Raw genomic sequence first — 15,259 nt, 5'->3', positions numbered from 1 at the left:
GTTCCCCCTCCTGTTTATATGCACCCTTCAAGTACTGGAAGGCTGCAATGAGGTCTCTCCGTAGCCTTTTCTTCTCCAAACTGAACACGCCCAGTTCCCTCAACCTTTCCTCATAGGAGGGGTGCTCCAGCCCTATGATCATCTTAGTAGCCCTCCTCTGGACCAGTTCCAAGATCTCCACATCCTTCTTGTGCTGGGGGCCCCAGGCCTACATGCAGTATTCCAGGTGGGGTCTCACAAGAGCAGAGTAGAGGGGAACAATCACCTCCCTCTCCTTGCTGGCCATTCCATGCAGCCCAGGACATAGTTGGCCTTCCAGGCCAACTGCAGGTCTGCTCTCAAGTTCTTTGCCCAGTCTACATAAATACCTGGGATTGCCCCGGCACAATTGCAACACCTTGCACTTGACCTTGTTGAGTCTCATTAGGTTCTCATGGGCCCACTTTTCCAGCCTGTCCAGGTCACTCTGGATGGCATCCCTTCCATCTATTGTATCAACTGCACCACTCAGCTTGGTGTCATCTGCAAACTTGCTGAGGGTGCACTTGATTCCATCGTCTATGTCATTGATAAAGATGTTGAAGAACACCAGTCCCAAGACCAACCCATTGCCACTGTCCAGTTGTCCTCGCAGAGCAGTGTACCTGTTCTGCAGGGCAGCTGGGGAGGTAGGGGAATCTCCGGGCAGGTGCACCTGCTATGCTTGTAATGCCGAGCAGGGAGCTTTTGCCATTGCCCCCTGTTCCCTTTATTCATCATCATCGGTGTTAGGAGGAGGAGAGGAGAGGGAGTTCACTGTAGCAGGAACTATGCCTGCCTGCTAGTCCCCTCCTATTACTTGCTTGCAATGCAGTAGGGGGTTATGTGTTTCTTGTGGAGCCTCTGCTGGCTGCCTAAGCCTCAGGGCTGGTAGGGACTGGCTCCACCAATCTATCTCCCTCTCCATAATACTCCAAAGCCTCTCCACCTCTTCCTTCAGGTCAGCCACACGGCTGAGTAAATCTTTCACCTGCCCGCCTTGATCCCCTGCTCTGCTGCAGAATGCATATGCCCTGGAGCCAATCGTCCTCGGCGAGTAAACTTATATAACCTTTTTAAAGGTAAATATTCATCTGTGCATCTTCAAACAAACAGGTAATATTAATTATGTTGAATAACTGGATAAATGAAAAAAATAATCTCATGATAGTAGAGGCTACAGATGCTCTGCGTTGATTTAGAGGCAGTGCAGTGAGTGACCAAGGGAAGACAGGGGTGGTTTCCTTCTCAAAAGTGGAAAATAATACATTTAAAGGAGAAAGAAATGGGAGAATGCTTGAAGGAGTAAACAAATATATCTTGGTCTTCAAAGCTTGTAGGTAAATGTTCTTAAAGTATATGGAATTGTATCTGTAGCCAATGGTGGAAAGAAACTGGAGAATGAAACTGGCATAGGCTGTTTAGCCTACAAATGAAGCACAAGTCACCATAAGTGAGCATTAAGAAGACCAAAATCTGCACTGATTTATTGATATGTGCTAATTGGGTAAAAAAATGCTGCACTTTTATTGGTGACATCCTTTTATATTGGTTCTGACCACTGATAAGCAGAGACAGGCGCAGCATCTGTCAGAATAGAAGGCTTTAGCCACGTTTGTAAGGCATGTATCCCACTGTTGGACAGAAAAATAGTGTAATCTTTATTTTCATGAGTAATAAATATTTCTGGACTTGCAATTAGTATTACAAATTCTCTGAAATAATTTTGCAGTGCGTTTTATTTTTTGTGTTTGGTTGGATTTTGTTCCTCAGCTTTGTTTGTCCTGCATTGGACATTGCTGTGTTGCAGGAGGCCTGAGCTTTGATTTCCCCTTTTCTCTCCTTTTTCCCTGATTTTCATAATTTAAGTGGCCATGTATGAGGGTAATATGATTTGGGAAAATATCTTGACTTTTTGGGTTGAAATAGTGAAATTGTGAATGTAGCGTATAAAGCAGTTATTTATTACTGCTACTAAAATGCCTAGAGGCTTTGTTTGCGAAAGGGCTCCCTTTATTCTGCGTGAAGCACAAACACACAGACTCTGTGCACCTTAAGGGTACTTCATGGAACAGAAAGGCTGGTATAAAACAGCAATATAAGCACTGGTGCATGGCTTGAACTCTTCTAACACAGCAGTGGTTTTGGAGAACCACAGACTGGTTGAGACTGGAAAGGACCTCTGGAGGTCCTCTGGTCCAATGCCACTTACTGTTAAGTATGGTTACCTAGAGCTAGTTGCACAGCACTATGTCCAGATGTCTTTTGAATATCTCCAAGGATGGAAACTCCACAACCTCTACAGACATGTTTCCTGATGATAATTGAAGAAGCCACCAGTGTTTCAGTTTCTTCTGCCTCTTGTTCTGCCATTGAACACCACTGGGAAGGGTCTGGCTCCATTTCCTTTACACCTTCCCTTCAGATACTTTTTTTTTGACACATACTTTGCCAGTTTTGGCTGCAGGTGGGCTCTGGCTTTCCTGAGCACATATCTACAGGATCAGATAATGGCTCTGTATTCCTCCCATGTTACCTGTCCCTCCTTCCACCTTTTGTATACTTTATTTTTGTGTTTGAGTTTTGGCTGGAGCTTCTTGTTCATCCGTGCAGGCCTCCTGGCATTTTTGCCTGACTTCCTGCCCACTGGGATGTTCTTGAGCTTGGGGGAGGTGATTCTTGAATTCCAGCTGGCTCTCTTGGATCCCTCTTCTTTCCAGAGCCCTGTCCTAAGGGATTATTTCAAGCAGATCCCTGAAGAGGCTAAAGTCTGCTCTCCGAGGTTCAGGACTGTAATCTGCTTTTTCCTCTACTCCCTCCTCTCAGGATGTTGAACCCTGCCATGTCATGGTCGCTGTAAATAAAAGCTGCCTTTGACTTTCACACCTGCAAAGAGCCCTTCCTTGTTTGTAAGCGTGAGGTCCAGCAGGGCGCTTCTCCTCATTGGCTCAGGACAGGGAATTGTCATGGATGCTCTGCAGGAACCTCATGTATTTCTTATGTCCTGTTGTGTTGGCCTTCCTGCAGATATCAGGGTGGTTGAAGTCCCCCATGAGAACCAGCGTCTATGAATGTGAAGGCTTCTAGCTCTCTTGTAGAAGCCCTCATCCACTTGTTCTTCCTGGTCAGGTGGCCTAAGGCAGATGCCCTCTACAACATACTGCTCATACTGATCTGCTCTTTAGTCCTTATCTATAAGCTCTTCGTTGGCTTATCATCCATCCCCAGGCAGAGCTCCGTGCATTCCAGCTGTTCTCTGACATAAAGGGCTACTCCATCTCTTTGTCTTTCTAGCATTTCCTTCCCTAAGGAGCCTGCATCATTCCATTACAGCAATGCAGTCACGCAAGCCATCCCACTATGTCTCTGTGATCCCAACAAGATCATAGCTGTGCAACTGCACACAGGTCTTGTGTTTATTCCCCTTGTGTTTATTCATACAAAAAAAAAAAAAAATCTGCAATTGGTAAAAGCTATTCAGATAAAAGCACTGTTTTTGCCAGTATATCTGTGACTACTGTGGCAGCTTCTGCTAGCCAAGTTACGTCAATCAACAGTCACTCTTCACACCACCAGCCAACATAGCTGGGGTGTTAGAAATTCCCAAAGCGAGAAACTGTTTCCTGCCCAAAAGAGCTTACAAAACACGGAAAAAAGAGCGTGCTGAAGTGTTTGAAAACTGATGGTTTGTACTTTTCCTTTTTTTAAGATTGTATTTTTAATCTCAGTAATTCGTCATTTGAATAGTACTAGCTTATTTATTGTTAACGTCGTTGTTGTTTAAACATCTTTTGAAAAAATAAAAACTGTATTCCTCCATTGTGATTCACTGGAAGCAGCAACATGGGAGGCAGGGGAAATTTAGGCTGGACGTCAGGAGGGGGTTCTTCACAGAGAGGGTGGTCGCACACTGGAACAGGCTCCCCAGGGAAGTGGTCACTGCACCGAGCCTGTCTGAATTTAAGAAGAGATTGGACTGTGAACTTAGGCACATGGTCTGAACTTTTGGGTAGACCTGTGCGGTGTCAAGAGTTGGACTTGATGATCCTTAAGGGTCCCTTCCAACTCAGGATATTCTATGATTCTATGATTCTATGGGACAGTTCTGAACGAATTCACTGTAATTCTGGGACATACCTATTTTTCCCTCTCAGGTTACATTGCTTTTTAATTGATGTGGTATTTTAAGTACATTTTATATTTGACTTGTAAGATTTTATTTTAGCACTTCCATTAGTGCACGGCATCAGTTTTTTGGACTAACCAAACAGAAACTTTTAGGAGGATGGAGATGGATCCCATTGCACCTGCCTTGTGACTGTAATTTGTGGAGGTGAAATGAATCTAATGTGGCAGGAACTGAGTCATTCATCACAGACAGCAAGAAATCCGGGTCCCCTTGTGTTTTCCTGTCTTTTTCATTACATGGATTTGCCATATGTATCTGAGTTTGTGATACAACCTCTTTGATATCTAAGAACTTCTATTTGGCTAGTTTTGAGTCAGGTACAGCTATCGTTGTAAGACTTAATATCTTTGGTTAATTAGAACAAAACAAAATTTTTGGTTTAATTTTAAAGTATTGAACGCTAGTATTTTATCAGGCCAGAGATAACATTATTAACATTGAGAAGCATTTTTCAGGAACAGTTTGTAACGCCGACTTCAGTCTTTACAGCGAGATTGTTCTCTAATCGTTCAGGTTTTGGAATCCTCTCTGCTGTTAGCCCAGTAATTTGGATGAAAATCCCTAATGTTTTCAGTTAGCTATTCCTGTCAAATGTTGACCTGGCAACTAACTTCCATGTTTTTGTTGCTGACTTGCAACTTGGATAAGAGTTGACTGTTGTAACCCAGTATAAATTCCCACTAGTAACCAAGCCTGTTAAACTAGGCTGAACAATGGGAGGACATGAAATCTATGTTCCTTGCTTTTACCTGGTGTCTATTCCTTTCCTCTATCAAGTTCAAGCCCCTAGTTTTTCAAAACCCTCCTCAAAACCCCAATAAGAATGTTTTGGCCAGGTTCACGAGCCTTCATGTCAGGCCCTTAATGAGCTGAAGAGAAAAACTTTGCCATTCTCACTTTACTTTTTCCCAAGAGCTGTCTCACTGAAATCAGTGCTGAACCAATACAGATCTATCAGTTTTGCTCTTTCAGCTTGCCTCTCCATCCATCCTCACTGGTGTTTGCTGTGATGGAATACTGGTAAGCATGTAGTGATGCTTCTGGATGGCATGGGGTTCCCAGAAGAGACCCCAGTTTTGATCTGCATTAGTAGTGTTGGACACCCCTAATGGGCATGAATGTAGCAGATAATGTTTTGTGATGAATCTTTTCGCACAAGACTTTCCCATTAGCTGTGGCTAAAAAGCCACGAAGCACTCTAAACGAAGAAAATGGGACTCAGCAGGGCATGTAATGGACAAACTTACACAAATTACAGCTTTGTTTCTAGCACCTTGATTCTGTTGGACAAATGTATCTGCAGGTATTGTGGTAATGGAAGCAGCAAAGCTTGTTGCGTAGTGCTACAGAACAAAAAATACTTCCAATGGTAATTTAAGAAAAAAAACAGGAATTTCCATTGAGAAATGTTAGTGCTGAAAGTAACCCAGGTCTAACAGTATCTCTCAGTATACAACAATGTAGTGTTCCTTTTCTGGTGTGTTACTAAGATGGGAGAAAACCACAGTATGCAAAATTGAAATATCATCCATCCATCCATATACTTTGCTAGCAAGTTCTGCATCCTCTATTCTTGCTTCCTTTCCATGAAACAATGGTTCTTTTATATCTTGGCACTTTCATATTTGCCAAGTGTTTTTCAAAGACGAAATATAGCAGGAAGGTGCTAAATATTCTTGCTTTCTTTTGGAACTAATTTTCATTCAAGATATTCTTGTCATAGCTTATATTTGGTGTGAAAACTGGAATGGATGCTCTGATTTTTAAGAATTTTGGACTTGTTTATTTTGCTGGCAGGACACAAATAGATATGTGAGGTTTTGCTGTAATTCTGTGGCTCGGGAGTAACTCCGTGGTGCAGGCAAGGAGCTGTATTCTAGAGGCAGATATGCGAAGGGCCAGATTAGAAATGTATCTGAAATTATCTGTTATATCTAGATTGAAGATTGGGATGTGGTCAGTACATTTAATTAACCTCTGTAACCATCACTGTATGTCCAAGATGCTGTCATACCTGCAGGTTTTTTTCCTTCTCTAAATGTATGAAATAATGCAGCTGATGGGTAGACTACAGTTCTGTATTCTTGTATAATTATTTCTTTAAAAATAGTAAACATTCCAATAAAGGAGAGGTGCTCTATCCAAGCTTGGCATGCTTTGTACAAATTTTCTTGCCATTGTTAAACTACAGATGGGAGGAAAAAGTTCTGGAAGAGCCTAATTAAAACACTGACATACCTGACTGCCTGTGCCATGTTTATGTATAATAAATCAAGCACCTGAGGACACTGTGGTTCTATTTGGAAAAAAATCCCTTTGAGGTGAAGATAAGCATGGAGTGTTATATAGTCAAAAGTATCATTCTTACTCTAAGGTCACTAACTCCTGTGTAATTATTTAGAGTGAATGGTGATTTGTAGACAATTTATAAGGTTCTTAGTTTTTGATTGAGTAAGAAATGATTTATATATGTTACATTTCCATCTGCTTGTGCACGTGCATCTGTAAAACATTGAGGGGTTCACAAACTGAAACCACTAACCTGAAATGAAACGTAAACTGACGAAGGTCTGATTTCTGTAAATACAACTTAGGAAATTGTATTAGGCATTGCAGAGCCATTGAGGCTTGCTCCAACTATATAGGAATGTAATGGTATGACTCCTGCTGACTTGAATTTCAGAACAGGACTTGAATTCATGATCCTAAAAAGCTCCAAGTTTTCTTTGGCTCTCACTGGTATTCATTACTTCTAAAGTTTTGACTTGAATAGTTTTCTTTGTTCAAATGCGTATTTACTTACCATAAGAAGGGATGGCTTACTTCACAGAGCAAATGAAAGACTTAGATGGTATTATATCTCCATGCGTCTTTTCAGTATTATAGGAATTTTCATGTCATAAGAAGCACATTTCCTGTACAAATGCGAAATTGTGTTGTAAATGAAATCTCTTAATTACTGCTCAGCTTTGCTAAGCTATTTGCTTGAGTCAGCAACTGCTGAAAAGTGCCATAATTTTGAAGCAGAAATTTAAGACTGAAGATTTTAAACCAATTTCTTTTTTCCCTGTCATTAAGAGAATAGTGGCTTAGCAGTCAGGAGAAAGAACTTTCTAGTTTTAATAAACAGTGTTCAAGTTCTTGTATTAGAGGCTTATGGCTTTTAGATTAGAACAGCATGTTCTTGTTTCTCCTCCACCTCCTCACTGGCACTCTAACTTGTGGGTTTGCTTCTAGTTTTTTGATCCCACTGTTTACTTTGGAGCTGCGTTTGTTTTTTGTTTTTTACTAGTAAGGTTCTGATCCACACTGTAGGTGACAAGGTGTGTGCCTCTCTGGGAAAGAGGGGTTGCCTTGAGACCAGAAGTTCATGGTAAGCTAGTTGTTCTTTTTAATCATCTATACATCAAAGTATTCTGAAAATTGTTCTTCAAAATTGAGAAGCATACATGTAGCAATGTCTGTAACTTCAACAAAGTTGAGGTGGTATGACAACCTGTGTAAGATTTGTGGGCTACCTGGTAAAATTGTTTAGTTGTCTGTTCAGGACAGTGTGGAATATAAATTTCTCATTCTGTCTGGAGTCCAGGTTAAAATCCTAATTTGTACGATGTGTAAAATTAGCAATTTTCCTTAACTCTGGTCTTTGTTTTGAGCTAGACTGAGGAATGTTTACGCGCTGTAGTCTGTAATGAATGTTCTGACTAGTCTAGCTGAAACCAGTAATGGTGTTTGAGAGCGATTACTACCTTGTGGCATTCCCAAACTCATGGTGACCACTGATAGATATATTTGCCCCGTTTCCTCTGTGCTTACCATCCTGTGGATTTTGTGAGTACCTTAGAGCAGGCATAATTTCATGAGGTATTTGTACCATGGTTAGCACAGCAAAACCATGGATCTCTGGTAGTGCTTGGCAACCATAGTCCATAACGCCTCGTATAGTGCTCAATAATTAAAGCATTACACAGTTGGACAAGACTGGAAGGTCTCATTAAAAACACACTCTTATCCTGAGGTTACTGAATGTACCTCTAAAGCACACCCCAGATTCTCTCTTAACAAGTGAGACGGTTTTTCTACTTGCCATTCATAACTACAGGGGACTCTAGTCTTCAGATAGCACTGGTAATAATAGCAACAATATTAAAACAAAGATGGAAATACTGAAAGCAAAGAGGGAGGATGCAGAAACCATTCTGTAATCCTCTGGGATAATGGCCTTAAGCCACATGTCCTTGTGATTTATGCACTTGTTTTTATTTGTCCTCTTTGGCAGAAAGCTTTGTCACTGAAGAGATTTGATAATAGCCTGTTCAATATAATTGTAGTCACTTATATTCATGTAATAAATAATTTGGGGCCATTTATGGATTTAGTCATTCTTGCTCTATGCATTTCACCTCTGATGTCACCTTCAGTAGCTTAGATGGATCTAGATAAGGACTTCCTGCCTGCTTTGAGCTGTCCGGTTATGATACTATATAGAAGTGTCCTCCTTTTTGTATTTTCATATATTGGAACGCTAATAAGATTTACATGTACTGTACCTGCAGTGTATATGCTACATTGTATTGCTGATTGGAAAAGTGCTTCTTTTACACGTAGTACAAATTAGGATTTTAAGCTGGACTGGCAGAATGAGAAATTGATATTTTGTGCAGCCCTAAGCAGACAACTAAATGATTTTAGCAAGTAGCCCACAAATCTTACGTGATGTATGCCAACATGTAGTTGATGTGTGGATATAGATTAGTAGAATCTGCAATTTACTTGCTGAAAGTACATTATTAAAACCCATAAAGGCATATATTAAGATGATCAGTCTGAGGCAGAGGAAGAAATTAGAAAAATTGAATTTATTTCTTCAACCTATAAACTTTATTGCAACCTCAGTTGTACAGTACTACATGCTGCAGTGATAGAAATGGTGGAGGATGGAAGTGAGTTCAGATCTCAGACAGCTAGTATATTCTAAGAACCATGTGCCAGAGTAGCTGAAGAAAGAGTACATGGAAGAAAGCTAACACGCTGGAGCAGTGGACTAGGAGATTAAGGCGTTGCTCATCTGTTTTTCTGGTTTTGATGTGGAAAATCTCTCTGAGAGGAGTTTTCCTTTAGGGCTTTCTGGAAGGGAATAAGAAGAGTGCTTCTACCTTGCTGCTTCTGTGACTGTGCATCTTCTCTGTACATTAAAACATTTTCTTTGTTTTTTATCCATAACCTCGTAATGAAAAAAGTTGTTCTAGAGCAAGTCTTTCATGTCAGATAAGCTGAGTTGGCTTCCCTGCTGTGACTTCAATAATGCATCATTTCATAAGTTCAGGGGATTTAATGCATTTCGAGTGAATCTGTGCATTGCTGGTAGATGGTTAAAAGGAATATAGCTATAATAGATTGGTTGCAAAAGCTGCTTCCCCAGCTTCTTTCCCATCCCGCCCACTAACATGCAGAAGCATCTGCCTCTCATCTCCTTTTTGCCTGGTGCTATGTGTGAGTTCATTTTGACAAATGTTTGATGAACAGGGATCTTTGAAAAACCTATGAGACAAAATAACAGTGGTGAGAAATGCAAGTAACAACTTGTGCAATAGAAGGTGATGGAATGGCAAATGAAAATACTTCTGTAGTAAATGTTATCACAGCAAATGAGCCTGTCTTTTCTAGCTTTAATGAAATATAGCATCTCTAAATTTATAACTGTTACTTATAAATTTAAAAAAGTGTAGGTGATTTTTGCCAATATTCTTAAGAAGTTGAGGTACTTTTATTTTTCAAGCTTCTTGAACATATATTCTGTCTTTTCAGTTATCTGAACACTGTAAAGGAGGACGGTAGCATGGTTTTCAGTTAAGACACTTAAGATTATTATGATCATGTTGGGACAACTCAAATGACTATTTTAAAAATTTTGGACTTTGTATATTTTCACGTAGGAATAAAGAATTGAATCTTTTCTGTATCTGGAGGAAAGACTGGTGTACAGAAATCCATAGCAAGTCAGAGCTAGTTTTCCAGATGTGCATGTTGCATATACTGCTTCAATTTTTAGAACGTGTATATGGTGCTTCCAACATGGGAGGATATAAGGGGTTTGAGACCCCTATGTTTTCCTTTAAGTGAATTTTCTGCAGTGATTCTACTTGTTACTTACTCTAGTGTAAGGAGTTTTTTAGCTAACATTTAAGACTGGAAAGAATCAAATAGCGTGGCCTGAAAACACCCCCAAATCTTTTATAAGTAATGCTACAGTTTATAGCACAGATGAAGCCTTAAGTGATTGTGCTAACATCATGCAATTGGAAGATTGCACTCATTTGAATTGGATTTAATAGTTGTTTGTGTCTGGTAAGGAACTGGCAAAAAGGAGAGCTGAATAGTACTGGGGAATTCTGGAATGTTATCAAAGATAAATAATTTTGCTGTTGGGTTTATGCATGTGGTGATGTGAAATACATTCCTGGCCTAATAGAATAAAACAGTGTAAATTCGTACTGTTTTCTTCTGGATCCACTTGGTTTGTGAGAACAATTTTCTTGGAAATGTCTTGGTGCCAGAACTCCCCATTCAATCTACTTCAACAAGCAGGAAAGTTTCTAGCCACACAGCTCCTGTGGAACCAAGAGAGCTCAAATAGATGGCTAAGCTACTCAAAAGGAAAGGCATTTCATGAGTCTAACTAGATCTGTCTTTCCAGGTTAAAGGACTGTATTAAAAAAAAAATCTATCCAAAACTCTGTGGCTTAACAGAAGGCCTCTCCCTTGCTTCACTGGCAGGCTGGCAAGGTTCTTTGGCATGAAAGTGACTCCCTGATAAGAAGAAGAAGAGACCTTGTCATCCTACTGAAGCCTGGGGAAAATATTTTGTGGATTTCTCTGAACCACTGTAGTAATCGTTTGGTTTAACATCGCACTTTTTTTTTTAATAAAAACAATTTTCTGAAGGTTTAAAGAAAATTCAATCAAGTTGTTTGAGGGGAAGAAGTTGGTAGGCTTCCTCAGTGACTTGTGATTTTTATTTTTTTGTATGTACTTTACTGTTGTGTCTATATAAGAATTTTTTTTACTTTTATTAATTTATTTTTATACATTTTTACATACACTGTTATCCAAATTCATCTAGTTCTGTTTTTCAGCTGTTTGCAGTTGTTATATTGAAACTGACTGTGGTCTACAATATATTTCCTTTAGTCTTTTTCATCCCTCAGAATGTTAGCCTGACAGTAAACTATGCAGTATTTTGTTTTCCTCCCAGGGGTAGTTGCAGAGATGAGCAGGACAATGAAATACTAGTGGAAGGCATCTGGAAGGTAAGACCTTCCAGATGGATATCTTGTTGAGATACAATAGGAGATGTGCTTAGTATTTTTCATTTTGTTTTCCAGGAGAGGAGAGTGCAGAAATGTTGATCTTAATTTCTTAGTCTTTTCGTTTTGCTTTTTTTTTTTTTTTTTAATGAGATGCTTGCTAATGCTAGGGGGATTATTCTGATCATCTAGCCTGATGGAATCAGCCTGTAGAATTCCGGCAGCTGTTCTGGCTCCAGGAATCAAATTCCATAAATAATGGTTAAGCTGTACCTAACACTTAGATTTTCAATCTTTATTTTTAAGATTTCAAGTTGTAAAGAAGGTACAATGTTTCATGTTTTTATTCACTGAATGTTTTTATCTTTTATTGATATTTCCCAATTCCTTCCCCAGGTATTTCTGTAGGAAGCTGATTGATCACTGTGAACTACAAACACAGGCCATTTAGACAATATAGTGCAGCAGTGCCCAGCTGACCTTGAGAAAATATTCTAAAGAGCATGAATCAAAACTAAAGTTAGAGGAGCTTGGAAAACTGGATAGCTATACCTATACAAAGGTTAGTAGTGGCGAGTATTTAATTTCAGATTTCTCAGGAAATCAGAAGATAAATATATCCAACAGATGCCCGAAGAATAGGACTCATCTAAAAGTTTCAGATCACTTTCTCTAGCAAGAGAAAAAAATGTATGCTATTTGTAATTCTTGTTCTCATCCCTCCCCCCTGCACCTCTAAATTTCTTTGTTGCTTTTCGACCAACCCAAGAGCTAGTGTTACCAGCAAAAGAACATTATCCTCCCACAAGATATAATTGAAGGAAAAACACAGGTGATATTTCAATGAGAGTTCTTTAAATCTCTGCATTGAGCTTTGAACTAACCTCTCCTACTTCTGGAAATATGCAAATTCTTTTTCCCTGTAAGACTAACCTATCTTTTCCTCTAACCAAAGCAATAATCTGATATTTTTTTCTGAACAAAGTAAAAATCAATAACTGAACTCTGACAGTCAGCTCCCTAGATAACTGCAGAGGCTACTGTTACTTTCCTGCACTGACAGCATTAAACTGTAATACAGGTACTTTTCTGGTAATAATGGAAGATCCTTTATAATTTCAAATGCAGTTTTCAGGGAGATTTTATGATAATTGGTCACTTCATCCCTATGGTTGCCTGAAAGATTTTTATAGGAGCATGAGGCAAATGGGAAGACTGGCTAGATCCCAAAGCATCTCAGACTTAAGTGTTCTGTTTTTGGGGTAGGCATCTGACTAGAGCCACCCCCAGCTGACATCTGTGGAGTGTGTGATCAGCTTTCAGCTCTCCCTGAAACTCGCACTGAAGAACGGATCTCAGTCAGCATCAATCTCAGAAGATGAGTAGTCATCTGTTACCCTCAAGGGATTTAGTAGTAGGTAAAACAGCAGTAAAGCACACTTTTATGGAATTCTCTTCAGATCTATTGATGCCTTTAACTACTTCCTAGCACTATTAAAAACAAGGATTTAAAAAAAAAATCTTCAAGCTTTTCATGGTGCGTTCTATTATGTAAGTTTTTTTCCCTGTCTTCCCAACATACATATGATTTTTGGTAGTATTTGGCATTCTTCTCTAAACAAGCTGTGTGAATATCTTCTAGGAAAGGAAGTGGGTGGTACCCTTGAATTGATTTTTTTTTTCTTATTTATACTGATCTCTTTCTGATCTGAACAGTTACAGCGTTCATATCACAAAAGCCTCTATTTAGTTCTGTCTGTGTATGAATGGAAAAGATTATGCTGCTTTTTGTTTTGTGTTTAAAACTTTAACTGATGGAGTAAGCTCGTTTCCTTCAAAAAAATGAATAACTCTAGGACCAATTCAGAAACGATATCTGACGTGTTTTTTTATCTTTGCATGTTGTGTACTAGATCCATTCCTGATATCACCTATGTCCTGAGTAGTTTACAGGAGAAGAATTAGTTTCCATTTTTTCTATTAAATTTGCAAACACAAATAGGGAGAAAAAAAAAAAAAAAAGATTAGTTGCTTCATCTTAAAAGAAGTTTTTAGATTATTAGTGGCTGTAAGTTCTGCTATTTTTTTCTTTGTTTTCTTTTAGCTGGATGTAGGCTTAAAAATATTTACCTAGTTCAGACTTGTTAATTCAAGAACAGCCTGCTGCATTAGTATGTTTGGCCATGTTCTGTTTTCTCTGCCAAGAATTGTTTTTCTGTTTATTAATTGGAGCTGTCACTGTGCATGCTGAAGCAATAGTGATTTTTACATACAGATCCAGCATACAAATCAGTAATTAGCCACAAGTTCAAAGTTCTGCTCCCTAGTATAGTGACAAAGTTTCATGACTAAAGTACTGTCTTCATCTCATGGACTCTCTTTCCATTTCAAGTTTATATTAGAAATGGGAGATAATTCATTATTATAAATTCATTTGCAAGTGGATATTAGGCCCAAGTTAATAAGCACAATACTTTAAAGGAAGGCTGGTCTGCTGGGGTGACAGCTGGCCTGGCCATTGTGTATTTAAATGTTCCTTGTGTGCCTGAATGGGAACTTCTAAAGTAGTCTTGTAAAACACAAGAAGAAGATATATTTAGTTAAATGTGCATTTTTTCAACCTTTGATAATATAAATTTCATGCAGTTGTTACCTGGTGCTGTCAAATTGTAGGCTGAGTGAATTAAATGATCCAACCTGGATGACTGGAATGCTGTCCTCTTGGACAAGCTGTCCTTACTAATTTACTGCTACAGGGGAAGAACAACAGTTTGCACATGTATTTATGCCCTGTGGAAATCTCAGGGCAGAAAGTGGTTACTGACTTTTTACACTGTAGATTAAATTATTTTACAGTCGTGGCCACATTTCATTTATGGAGAGTTCAGGATTGCTAAAACCTCAGATCTATCTGTTGAGACTGGTAAGTATTAATAGATGTCCAGAAGAAGGTAAACAGAACCCTTAGCCACACTTAACCCCTGCTGATATAGAAGTGGAGGTTTACAAGAGAAATACATTTTTATGAATGGAAACATACGTGTGTAAGCACCAGAAGAAACAGCCAAAGAAAGCAAAACAGTTAAAAGCATAGCCTGTGTTGATAACAAAGGACAACGCTTCCAGGACAGCATTTGCAGCAGTAGAATGAATGAATGTGTTTACTTCAAGATGAAAATGCCTGTGCCACAGATGAATTGTCAGCAGACGGCCCTCCAACTTAATGTGGGGAAGATGGAAGCAATGTTACCTGTCTGTAGATTGACGTGTACAGCCCCTTTTCAGTCATCTTGGGAAGCGTTATAAATAATACAGATCCTAATGGTATGGAGTAAAAGCAAAATCAGTGCAGTCTCTGTTGGATGCCTAGTATGCAGCCGATTCCCATCAACTGAAAGTATGTTTTATTCCTGGCTATTGTTATCTAGGGTCTTTATGAAATTTGTATCAGCTGGGGATGTCTGTTTTTTGGATAGATCATGACCAGCTCAAGGATGATGAAGCAGTCACTGGTGGAACTGTTTGCCCCAATGACAGTCCAGCCAGGACCTTGGGGCAGCAGTGTGGGCAGGTTTGGGGGACTCGTCAAGAGACTCCCTTGCTCGCACCTGGACTACTATAATGTCAGAGTCTGCAAGTCTCTCGCAGGCAGGAAGGTTGCTGTGTTCTGCCAAGCTGGAATAGAGATTTTGGAGAAATTGCTTCAATTTTCTGACCTAATTACAGTTAATTACGATAATTTTGC

General features: G+C 39.4%; 1 protein-coding gene across 2 annotated transcripts in view; it reads left to right on the top strand.

Moving 5' to 3' along the window:
- LARGE1 (LARGE xylosyl- and glucuronyltransferase 1) overlaps positions 1 to 15,259 on the top strand; it is a 282,370-nt gene that overhangs the window by 7,159 nt on the left and 259,952 nt on the right. The gene's annotated exons all lie outside the window — the stretch shown is intronic.

This window comes from Aythya marila, assembly GCF_965140915.1.
Source record: "Aythya marila genome assembly, chromosome: 1".
NCBI lineage: Eukaryota > Metazoa > Chordata > Aves > Anseriformes > Anatidae > Aythya > Aythya marila.
The sequence above is the reverse complement of the archived record's forward strand: the minus strand, read 5'-3'. Positions and strand labels throughout refer to the sequence as shown.